This window comes from Pinus tabuliformis, chromosome 7 (genome assembly GCF_031772625.1).
Source record: "Pinus tabuliformis cultivar Carrire ecotype Pingquan chromosome 7, CPIR1, whole genome shotgun sequence".
NCBI classification, from domain to species: Eukaryota; Viridiplantae; Streptophyta; class Pinopsida; order Pinales; family Pinaceae; genus Pinus; species Pinus tabuliformis.
The window spans coordinates 1,157,838,825-1,157,852,541 of record NC_142293.1 but is presented as its reverse complement, the minus strand read 5'-3'; positions in this window follow the sequence as shown (position 1 = coordinate 1,157,852,541).

Sequence of the window (13,717 nt, the reverse complement as noted above, 5' to 3'; positions counted from 1 at the left end):
AAAAATTCCCCTAAGAATATCATTCAAAATGCTCTCGAAAGGTTTCAGACTCCAATTTGTCAAATTGGCTCCCACAGATAAAAATGGTCATGGGAACTTATTCCTCAAGTTGTTCCACTATAAAAGCATATGACAAAGAATATAGTGATCCAATCTGAATCATTTAAGGTCAATAGTTGTTTTACAAAAAAATGAAACATAATCCTAGTCCCATTTCATACATCACTGTTATGTCATCTAGCCCGATGTCCTTTACTCCTTTCACAATTTCCACCTCTGTATTAACAACATTTTCTCCCAATTTCAATATAATATGTATCTAAGAAAAAAAAGAAATTCCCCTTTTGGATATCTTCATTGCTTACCTTCAAGATAATTTCTCGATCAACAAAGTCTACAGGAAAAGGACCCACATATATTGAAACCTTTATGCCCTCCCAAATCATCATCTATCCCACAATTCTATTGTCCTAAAAAAATTATTCACTCAATCCATCCAAATCTCTACTTATCAATACTTGGCTCTTAAAATATCATATCTAAATAAATCCCACTTTACCAATGGATACGCAATTTCCCAAATCCACCGAGCATATCATGGAGATGTACATTGTAAATCCAAATCTCTAGCCTCCTCTACTCCTTAAAATCTCATTTCACTCCCTTAAATGAATGGAACTTCTAATATAATCTCAAAATTCTTAGCCAAAAAGGAAATTATGTGCATTAATGATAGGATCCAGTGTTTATCGAATTCCCTACTCTTGTGGAAAATTGTAAATAAGATAAATAGGTCATTTCAGAGCCCATCTCAAAGAACAATTTCAAACATAAAGCATAATTGCATTTCAAAATCCACCATAGCTAAACACTCTTCTAGATTCCAACATATCATATTTTTTGACCAAATCAAAATATTAGTTGTGATCCCCCAATACCCTTCACGCACTATCCATGAATCCCTAAAAATAAAAAAAACATATACACAATTTTAATTGTGAGGATAGCTACATACTAAGCCAATCTTGGAAACCCCTTGTTCACCAAATTCATAAACAAACAAGGCATGGGTAATCTCCATTGTTAATTGATTTCTTGATTCCCCTATTTTTGTGTCCCTCTCTCTTCCTCGCTTCCCCCACACACATTTGTCCTGCTCTTAGTTATTTCCCTCCAACACCCTTCTCCAACACCCTTCCCCTCTGATTTCCAACATAATCTATCTAAAATATTTTTAGGATTCAAGACTATCTAATCCTATAATTTTCTTTCCCTTCTTCTAATATTTTCATCCCTAATCTTTTGGATCACTCACCTGCCCTTTCTTCTTATGTTTCCATACTTCCCCTCTACCCCATTTATCGTGTACCACCCTAAAAAAAAATCCCGTTATTTGTTTATTTATTATAACATCATTGTAAAAAAATTTCCTTTATTTGTTTATTTATTATAACATCATTGTTAAGTTTTGTAGGACCAATTTATTTATCATATTATTATTCATATTTCTTTCCTAAATCATATTCATTACACTATATACATTTTATTAATTTATTTAGAATATTTTAAATATCTTATTATATATTTTCAACCTAATTTCTTTAAATTATGTTTGACTTGGCATATTATTAATTCTATCATTTATTATCAATTATAAGTTAATTATTCTTTATTCCAATGTTAACATAATTCTATCCCCAATTTGTCTTTCATTCCCATTGTTTTATATTATCCTTAATTCTAATTTCTCGTTTTTTCATAACATATATTGTTTTAATTTATACATTTATCAATTTTACACTTTATTTTCAATTTATTCTGATATTTAATTAAGATAATTTTTAACTTATTTTATATTTTATAATATTTTAAATCACTCAACTTAAATTTACATTTTATAAATTAGCTTATCTTTAACCCCACCTTGATACCTTGATTTACATTTGAATTTTGCATATAATGTATATCTTTTTCATATCCTAACCGTATTAGGCTAATTTTCTCCCATCCCAAAGGCTAATTCTTAGTTATGGTATCTATAGTCTTATTTTCACATTTTGTTTCTTATCATTATGCTCTATTTTCACATTTTGTTTCTTATCTTTATGTTCCAATATGTTTCGGTGTACCATGAACAACAAGATACAATATGTTGATCAATTGTGATTATAGACTTGATTAAATGATTGAGTCATTGATTTTATGATTTAATTGATTTTTCAAATTAAGCTATTTTATTAATGTGTTGATCAATTGTGATTATAGATTTTGTTGATCAATCGTGATTATATTAAATGATTCAATCATTGATTTTATGATTTAATTGATTTTTTAAATTAAGTTATTTTATTAATGATATTTTATTTGATTTTACTAAATTTTTTATTAACATTAATAGAATCAAATTGTATGATAATTAAATATAAAAAATCATTATTCCTCCAATTTTATATAATGAGAATATCTTGTGTATTAAGTTATGAAAATAGCCATAAAATATTATGAATATAAAAAAAATAATATGTATTGGATAATTTAGGCATGAAAATAGTCATAAAATATTATGAATATATAAAAGGAGTAATATGTATTAAGAGCAGTAATATACAACTTGAGTGGGCCTAATGGTTAAGAGCATTTGTTTCCTCCTAAGAGGTCACCGGTTCAAAACCAGAGGGGGTAGATTATGTATGCCTTAGTAGACTTAGCAGCCAAATCGCTACACATAGGTGGGTCCCTTGTCCCACAAACAAGGGGGTCTCATACACCAATTTGGTGTCTCACTTGGTTGTGACCTTAAAAATGGATGTTGTTATTATTATTATTATTTTATTGGATAATAATAAGCATAATTTACTTCCTGGATGCGGGTGATTGTTAGTTACATGGGTACGTTGGAGGCGCACGAGATGGGCAAGTGGTAACCCATTTGCGTGAGGCGTATGACTCTTGGCATGGATGACAGGCCTCACACATATGAATTTAAGGCTGCATCAACTCTGCCCACCCTGTTTTTGGTCATAGGCACAATGCTGCTCTGTCTCATTCTCATTGCTGTCGTTCTTTGGTTTGCTTTCAGCTCAATCCAGGTCACGGTCTTGGGCTTCTCTCCAAGCGAAAGTCTGCCTGCCTGCTCCCTTTCAGCACTGGTGAATGCCGAGAATTATTCCCGGTTGGTCTTGCTCTTCAGAGCTTTTTACGCCTTCATCTTCTCAAGCCTCCCTTCAGCTCCTATTCCTAAAGCCTTCTACTTTTCACGGGCTCAATTTCCTGCTCTCTCAGCGATTTTGTCCCACAATCGATCATCTTCCTTCCCTCCTCCGTTTAATTGTTCCCATCCCATAATCATGCTGAAATAAAGGCTGAGAATGATCAGCACGCGTGGCAGTTCACGTGGTCGAGCCACCGCCCAACATACCTCCACCTCTCTGGACCCCTCTGAAGATGCATCAGCCTACCCAGCAACCAGAAGTGGCAGAGGACGAGGTCGAGGGCAGGATAGAGGTGCAGCTTGTCTCCATCATGTGCATCCCACTGCCCGCTATCGCATTCCCTGTTCACTGGAAAATTCCTCTTTCATCGCATCTGTAACCATCGAAAGATGTGAGCACAACTCGGGTCTGGGTGCTATTCATCAGAGGGTTACGGAGGAACAGAAGGTGGCAAGTCAAACTGCCACCCTGCGCCAAGGCACCGGTAGCATGCTCACCACGCACGCTGAGGCCAACGTCGGCCCAAGCACGAGAGGAGAGCCTTCCAGCTCTGCAATCCGCTCCTCTAACTCCATGGACTCCCGTCATTTTGGGTGCAGGGTTATAGAGGAACAACCATTCACTTCAGATGAAGATTAAGACAGTCAACGCCTCTGGTTCTATGGTTTTGCCTCCGAAGTTAAAGCTCTCCTTATTTTTGATCCATAGGGTTCATGCATGTCTCAGGCTTTTGTTTATGACACAGGTCAGGGTCTTTTTATGCTTATATCTATGTAAAAATCGATCCTTGAAACAACGGTGTTTCACTCAGTCCGATATTGCTGTTTGGGTCAGTTTTTGTGTCTGTCTGGTATGTTCAATGTTCCTGGAAATTATTCTCACTAATGTAAGTCATTTTGACGGTTCTACAGTCAGGATGTCAAGTTTTTGTTATATGCCAACCTCATGGCATGAAATCTCGAGGTCAGCCTCGCTATAACTTTTTTGTATGAATATAGGAGTAGACTAATTGAGAAAAAAAAAGCATAATTTACTGTAACAAAAGAACTTAATAAAAGATAAATTCTTTTAATATTAATTCTAAAACATAGATAAATTCTAATGAAGAAGAAAAAAAATAACTTAATAACAACAATGAATAACGAAAAAATATTTCTATTTTTAAACAATTTTAAACAAATAAACAAGCATAGGTGGGTCCCTTGTCTCACAAATAAGGGGGTCTCATACACCAATTTAATGTTTGACTTGGCTGTGACCTTAAAAATAATAATAATAATTATTATTATTATTTTATTGGATAAGAATAAGCCTAATTTACCGTAACAAAAAAACCTAATAAAAGATAAATTCTTTTAATATTAATTCTAAAACATAAATAAATTGTGATGAAGAAGAAAAAAATAACTTAATAACAACAATGAATAACGAAAAAATAATTCTATTTCTAAACAATTTTAAGCAGATAAATAATTTCAATATCAAATAATAAATTTATCCCTATTGAAATTACACAAAATACACGGATACAAATAAACAACCTAATATAAAACATTTTGAAAAAATAAAGAAATAAAACAGCAAACCTACTCTCAAATATTTTCAAATAAATTAACAATTTTAATACCATACATCTTTAAATAACCCAAAAAAAACTTTTTAAAGCCAAACATTAAAAATAGAAACAATAAAACTACTCGTGCAAAACAAAAGCAATTACAAAAAATATAATGTAAAACATGGAATACACACAATCAATCAATCAATCAAATAGAATGTTGCATATTTTTAGACAATTAAATAAATCCTTATTTGAGTAACAAATGTATACATTATTTAAACTACAGAAATAAAATCAATATGACTAATTTTTATTTCAAACATTTAAAAACATAGAAATAAATAATTCTATTATAAAATAATTTTCCAAACATACGAACACAAATAATCAATCAAATCTATCTATTTTTTTTAAGGAAGGATGCTATAATATTGAAAATGCAAACAAAACATAGTTGTAGTATCAAACATTGAAAACATAAAAGGCAAAAACGATCGTAATGTCATACATTTACCAACAAGAAAATAATTATAATGCCATAATTAATAAATAAATATATATATATAGATATATGCTCCACAATTTTTAAAAAATGTACAAGCAAATAATTATAATATTAAGCCGCTAAAAAATAAACCATTTTTAAGGTCAAATATGGAAAAACGAAACCAAGAAAAGAACTATAATATCACACATTTCCGAGCAATCAAACAATTTTAATGTTAAGTAATAAATCTGTATATCATGTTGTCTGAACTTTTTTGGAGATAAATTGTGTAAAATGTTTGAAATATCTAAAAGGCTCCACTACATTATGACTAAACATGAAAATATCTATACTCAAACTATATGCATTATTTAAGTTACACAAACATGAACTATGTTTAGTTTCATGTTTAATATAATTTGAATAAGTAAAAATTATAATTACCAAACAATTTTAGTGTCAAACATTGAAATTATAAGCAAGAAAATAACACTCGTGTCACACATTTTCTAATAAGAAGAAAATTCTAACATCAAATATTTTAAAACAAGCAAACAATCGTGACTAAAATATACCCTCAAAACATTTACACATTACTTTGATTTCCGTAATTGTAATTATCTTCCTCACTTGGATCATCTCCTAGCACATCTAGGTAAAATACCACTTGGTTGTAGTATTTTGTAAAAACATAAGGCTCCATAGCTTCAACCAACATTTTTTTTAAGACTTAATACGTATTATCTCATTATCATACATAATACGTATTATCTCATTATCATAATTTTATCATACATAATACGTATTATCTCATTATCATAATTTTCCTTTGTATTTCTTTGGTTGAAGGTATCCCACTGCCTCAAACTAAAAATAACACATTGAAAATATGAGAAGTCCACTTGCATGATCACTTGTATCTTCCACTATAACCTATGTTCCCCTTTATTAGGTTTTGATCACAGTGGCCAACAAGACTACATTAGTTGAAATTTATTTCCACTCTATAATATTGGGTGATGTGTCCATCAATGGCATCCTCGGTGCATAAATGATGTCCATATTCCCACATAGATGGTGTTATGCTCTTGACCTGCGAGAAATCCAAAATACCATAAATATGAAGAAATATAGCCTAGAACACAGAAATATCACATGAAATGAGAAAAAATCCAAAGTATTTTATTATTCATAAACATATTCAATGTTCACTTGCCTCTTTGAGGGGGAAACCTCCAGTAGAGTAAAGCTCGATTACAATAATATTTGATGATCTTTTCATTACTAAATACAACTATTTATAGCCAAATGACATCCAAAACCCTAACAACTAGTGGTCCCTTGCATAACATGTGTTAACCACTTTATTTATTAACTATGACTTGTTTACAACTAATTGTGGTCCCTTTTCCCTACTGAAGGTCAACCACTTAAAATTATTAATGCAGGCTTTATTGACTCTCTAACTAACTATGACTCTAACTCAATCCATTGGGATTATTACATAAATAAAGGAGTTACGGTTGGACCCTAAAATGCCCTCCCCCATCAAAAGAACCCTTGTCCTCAAGGCTGAAGCTGCGGAAAATGCTGAAGAATAATGGTTGGTTCCTAGGTCACATCCTCTGGAGAGGTGTCTTTCCACTTTATTAGGGCTTCCTTGATCGTGCACCCACGAAGATGTCTTTCACGAGTATCGAAGGCATGTTCTGGTCAGAGCCAAATTGAACCTTCCTCATCTAGTTCGAGTAGACTTGTTTGAACTTAGTAATTGTTCCCCACAACTTTCTTGAGGCATGATACATGGACGACCGGATGGATTTTTGAAGTAGGTGGAAAGGCCAGTTTGTAGGCAACTTCTCCTATTCATTGAAGTACCTAATAGGGTCCATAGAATTTTGGTGCTAGTTTCTGGTAACCCCCTTTTTTCAGAGATATTTGCTTATATGGTTGGAGTCGCAAAAATACCTAATCCCCTTCTTGAAATGCGCACTCAAAACGATGTTGGTCTACCTATTGCTTCATTCAGTTTTGAGCTTGATGTAGATTATCTTTGAGATGAGATATCATGGCGGCACGGTTCTATAGGAGTTGATCAACTACCTGTACTTTAGAACATCTAGGGATATAAGAAATAGGTGAAGGTGGAATTTTTCCATAAACTGCCTCATATGGAGTCAGCTTGGTGGCTTCATGATAGCTAGTATTATACCACCATTCCACTAAAGGTAGCCACTGTATCCATTGGTGTTGCTTTTCTAAAGTGAATAACCCTAGATATGTCTCCAAACATTTGTTGATTGCTTCTGTTTGACCGTCTGTTTGGGGATGATAGGTGGTACTTAGTTGGAGTCATGTGCCCTGTAGCTTGAAAATTCTTCCAAAATTTTCTAGTGAGTGTGGGGTCACGATCAAACATAATAGAAGTCGGCATGCCATGCAGTTTGAAGATTTGGTCCAAGAAAACTTGAACCAAAAAAGTCGGGGTAAATGGGTGTGGTAGAGAGAAAAAATGTGCATATTTAGAAAGTCTGTCCACAACCACCATGATGATTGATTTGTGTCTTGACTTTGGGAAACCAGTGATGAAATCAATGGAACTTGATTGTTTCCCCTTTGTTACGTTGGCACACATCTCATTCAACTACACAAGTAAGAATGTCATTCTTCATGCCAGTCCAAAAGAAAGAATGACATGTGTGAGCATAAGTCTTGTGAAATCGTGAATGTCCTACATTTGGAGATGAGTGCAACTCGTCAAAGATGCAGGTTTTGAGGGCAGATATCGGTGATATAACTACTCGGTCCTTATAGCCAAGAATATCATCCTTCCAAGAGTAGTTGACTCAAGGATTAGGATCTTCTCTCAATTTATTAATGATTTGGGAAATAGAGGGGTGGGAGAACCATTCCTTGCGGGCCTCCTTAATCCAATTAAGCATGGGTAGATAGATTGATATCAGGGTGCTGTCATCCTCAAATTGACACGATAAAGAATCAACTACTACATTTCCATGCCCTTTCTTCTAAATTATCTCATAATCATATCCCAACATTTTGGCACGCCATTTATTTTGTTTTGGTGATGACAAACATTGCTCCAGAAAATATTTTAGGCTTTCATGGTCCGTGCAGATTTGGAAATGTCACCCCAACAAGTATGGCAAGTAGGTGTCTACTACATGTAACATGGCCATCATTTCTTTCTCTTAAGTAGATTGACCTAGATGTTTTCCACTGAGTTTTTGGCTAGTGAAATCCAATGGTCTACCTTCTTGCATTAATACAACATCAAACCCAGTACCAGAAGAATCACATTCAATCACAAAAATTTTGGTGAAGTCTAGAAGGGCCAATATGGGAGTGGAGCACATGGCCTCTTTGATAGCCAAGAAGGCCTATTGAGCTGCATCATTCCAAAGAAATGATTTTTTTCTTGAAAATATTAATGAGGGGTCTACAAATGCTCCGATATATGTAGAAAAATTTGTGATAGTATCCAGTGAGACACAAGAATCTCCTTAAACTCTTCATGGTTTTTGGTTGGGGCCAATCTTGCACTGCCTGAATATTTTTTACATCAACACTCACTCCTTCACAACCCAAAATGCGTCCCAAATACTCTACTTCTTCCATGACAAAAGAGGACTTGCATAATTTGATAAATAATATTTTATCTCAGAGTAGTTGCAATATCTGGTCTACATGCTAAAGATGTTTGTCCCAAGTTATGATGTAGATGAGAATGTCATCAAATACGACAAGGACAAATTGTCGGAGATATGGTTTTAGTAAGTGGTTCATGAGGTTTTGAAAAGTAGATGGAGCATTACAAAGACCAAATGGCATTACCAGGAACTCGTAATGGCTTTCATTAGTTCGAAAGGCAATCTTTGGAATGCCTACTTCCTTCACGCTTATTTGGTGATAGCATGAGCGAAGGTCAAGCTTGGTAAATAATTGAGCACCATGTAGTTCATCAAGCAGATCATTAACAACTGGAATAGGAAACTTTTCCTTGATAATGAGCTTTTTGAGGGTCCAAAAGTCTGGAATCATGCACCATTCTCCATCTTTCTTTAGAAATAGGACCACTGTAGATGAATAAGTACTAATGTTGGGATGAATAACACCATATTCTAGGAGTTCCTTGGCGACTTTTTCATTTTCATTCCTTCGGGAAAAGTGATATCGATATGGGCTGACATTAGGTGATTGGACCCTCAGGACCAAAGGGATGCTATGATCATGTTCACCCCTAGAGGGTGGAATCTCTTTAGGTTTGTCAAAGACCCGTTGGTGGAGATCTAAGACCTATTGCATCTCAATATGAATATGAGGAGTAGTGGATGCAATGTCCTAGAAGGAATTAAATTAGGCAACCACTCCATGATGGCCCTTTTTTAAAAGCTTCTCCATTCGATGTGAGCTGATGATAGTAGGAGCACCTACCTAGAGTCCCCTTAATCTATGAATGTGGTTATTCTACTTAAAGCTCACATATAACTGCTAGAAATCCATTATGATAGGGCCCAGTGTGCCAAGCCATTCAACACCAAGGATAATGTCTCAACCACCCATTTCAATAGCAAACATGTGGGCCTTTAGGTGGTTGTATCCCATCTAAAACTTAATATTTTCACAACAACCTTCACATTTCATGGTCCCCCCCTCAGTGATAAGGCCTTGGAAATTAGATATTTCTTGCACAAATAAGTGAATAGCTTCTATGACTCTTTTATGGATAAAGTTATGAGTGCTGCCACTATCAATCAATACTACTATTGGTCGATGTTTAATAAAACCTCAAATTTTGAGACTCTAAGGCGAGGAAATGCCAGTGAGGGCATGTAGTGATATAACTGACTCATCTAGCATAGTTATGGGATCATTATCAGTTTGGGTTTCCTCGACTTTGTCATCATGAACCTTAAGAGAATGAGCTTCATCTGCTGAGATTTTATCAGTACCATCAATTTGAAATAATTTTGGTTCCTTGCATTTACGTCTAGGGGATTATTTGTCATCACAGTAGTAGCACAATCCTTGTTTTCTTCTTTCTTCCATTTCTGCTAGTGACACATTTTCAACCATAAGTGCTTTGGTGGTGCCCTAAGCCTGCCAACAAAATTTGGATAATGGGGCTAAGAATTTAAGGTGATTTCCACATCTAAGGCCTTCCTAAATGCATCCAACCAAGTAGCTAGGTGGTGCATTCGGACACGGGCTTCGATGGCTTCTTTTAGGCCACTGATGAAGTACTCCAAGTCATCTCCTAGACTGTCAGTTCTAATGCCCAATTGCTCAAAGGCTACAATGTAGTCCTTTACTGTACCTATTTGTCAAAGCTTAGTGAGACGACCCAAAAGATTAGATTCCCCATCAAAGATATCACATATGCCTTTTTTAGAACATGTACCAAGTTACTTTCCCCGGATAACATTTATTGTGCCACTACCACCATTTCCATCTCCCTTGGTCTAGGTAAAGGGCTCCCACATGTAGTTTAGTTTCATCTTCACTGATGTCATTAAGGGAGAAATATTGTTACATTTTTGCTACCCATACTACAGGATTAAAGGCATCAAATTTGTACATTTCTAGCTTGGGTGTCCAGGGGTTGGAATGGTGGTGATTTCCATGGAAGTGAAGGTGATAGATAGATTCTCCTTTTGTATATGCACCAACACCAGGCTCCTCCCGATGAGAATTTCTCATAAGTTTTGTTAGTTGTGAGAGCTTTTTGTTAACATTTTCCATATTGTTCTAGAATTATTTGAAACTTTTTTCAAGGTTTTCGATCCACTCGGAATCCATAACTTGAGATCCGGTACCTATAATTCAACACCTCAGTTAATTATTAAGAGTATTATTCTTCAAAAGAGGGCAAGCTCGGTTGTCTAATGGCGTGGGTCACTTGAGGGCATGTTAGAAAAAAAAATTAATTGGGACTGCCAGAAAATTGGGGGCTTACAAGTGATGGTACCACTATGACCAGCTCGTCGTCCTAAAGATTATGGGCTAAGTATCTTACAAGAATCCCAAGATGGTCTCAGACCTTTTTTTTTTACTGTGAAAGGATTTTTACTCCCTGTTGATCAATATCACATTGGCCAAATTCCAAAAAGCTTGATACTACCTAATGTGTTGCAAAAATTGGGCCTGGACTGTAGCAACAGAACCCCAAGGTCCTTGTCCTATCGAATGTGTTGTGACAATATGATCTGGACCGTGGTCGCCAAAACCCTCACTACACAAACAATCTGATCTACACTGTGAAAACCCCAACTGCTGAATCTAAGTTGTACGGTGACAAAAAAATTCCAACTGTTGGATTTGAACTCAAAGATAAGGTATAGGAATATATTCAGATAGCAGAAGGAACTATGGTCCTAAAGGAGTGTTATGTGCTACAGATCACAATATATGCAGGGATTCAACAACAGTACTCGATACAATCTTTCAGAGCACTGAATAAGGAGGATTGACCATACCCTTAGCCTTACTACCCAACTACCCTATTGTACATGCAATTAATATCTCCAAGTGTTATTATCATTGTATTGTAGTAGTAAGACGATCGATGGCTTATCTAAGGTTAGGTTTCTGGTGAGCCTAGGGGGCTTCCAATATACCTGAGGGTATGTGGAAGTGTAGTCTGTGTGTGGTTGTGCCTAATCTGCTACTACTTGAATCGGTACCCACAGGGGTTACAATGGAGTCCAACAAGTGTGAGCACCTCATGTAGGTCCTTCGTGCATGCCTCCCCAAATTCACAAGTTTATACACTCAACAATAGATCCTGTGGTTTAAAGACATCGAAACACATTTCAAGACTATTTTTCTATTGCGAAAATTGGAGGTATCATTGACCCGAGAAAGTGATATGATAACACTTGTTATGAACTTGACCTATGAGAAATCAATAATACTAGAAATACAATGAAATATAGTCCACAACACATAATTATCACATGAAATGAGAAAAACTGCAAAGTATTTTATTATTCATAAACATATTCCATGTTCACTTGCCTCTTCGATGGGGCAACCTCCAGGAAAGTAGAGCTAGATTAAAATAAGATTCAATGATCTTTGCCTTACTAACTACAACTATATATAGCCAAATGTATCCAAAACCCTAACTACTACTCATCCTTTAATAACATGGGATAACCACATTATTTACTAACTATGGCATGTTTACAACTAATTGTGGTCCGTTTTCTCTAATGCAAGTCAACCATTTACAATTATTGAGGCGGGATTTATTAAATCTCTAACTAGTTATGACTCTGACTCGGCCCATTGGGATTATTACATAAATAAAAGGTTTAGGGTTGGACCCTAACATATGGGAACAAATTTACCTATAAAAAATGCAAACAAATGATGGTGTAATTTTACTAATAAATTGAGCATTAATAAAAACATAATACATGTAACAATTCAAATATGAATTTTAAATTTAATGTGGTTCTTGGAGACATTATTATAAAGTTTATGTACCCAATCCCTTTGCTTAATGCATCCTCTTCTCTAGGTGGGTAACAACTAGACATATGCTATGTTTCTCTATGATATAGTTAACCACCCAATAGTTGTGACAAACCTCTGTATATTTTCTTTTAACTAATGAAATTAAGGTGTGCTTCCTCCATTCAATTCTATGAATGGTTTATTGTCACTATTCCACTATCTTCTTTACTCTTCAGATGTTGTGACTGATTGTTGCAATGAATTTTTTTTGTAGAGAATGAATTTATTAATGCAATTAATTTTTGAATTTTCTAATGGATAGAAGAATTCAAATCAATATTATGAGAATAAATATGAATTTTCAACTTGAATTTAAATAGTTTGTATTAACAAATTTGATAAAATATAAGGCTTACTCTCTATCATGATCCTTTTTCCATTGATTTGGAGTAGTTCCCTTTCTATTTTCTCCTCATCCCATCAATCATCCTAATGAGCATCGTTGTTACAGCAAGGATGTTGCAACTCCTGGGCTACCATCTTTACTTATCAACTTGGGGTTCATACAAACTTGGAGGTGACAGTGTTGCATGCACAAGTAAAAGTGATGGTTTTTCCTGTTGTCACTATTCAGATGGCGAGAGACCATTGGGTTCCAATCCAGACTTCTATGGAGTCAGAAGAAGCTTGATTCTTTGATGGAAGAAAGGTAAATCTACTCTAAGAGAGTTACTCTACTGCAGTAATGGAGAAGACCAACATGTAATGCTAAACCGCACCATACCCTAATTAACCATTTAAGAAGCTATGCTAAACAAAAATGCTAAATCAACATAAGACAAATGCTACTATGTAAGTTTCAGAAGTAAGAAGCATCAAACAATACTAATGTGCGAGTAAAGAAACTAAACTAAATATGTTTTCAATTTTTTAGTGTTTGTATGCAAAATCAAGTATGCAAACTAATTGTTCTTGTGG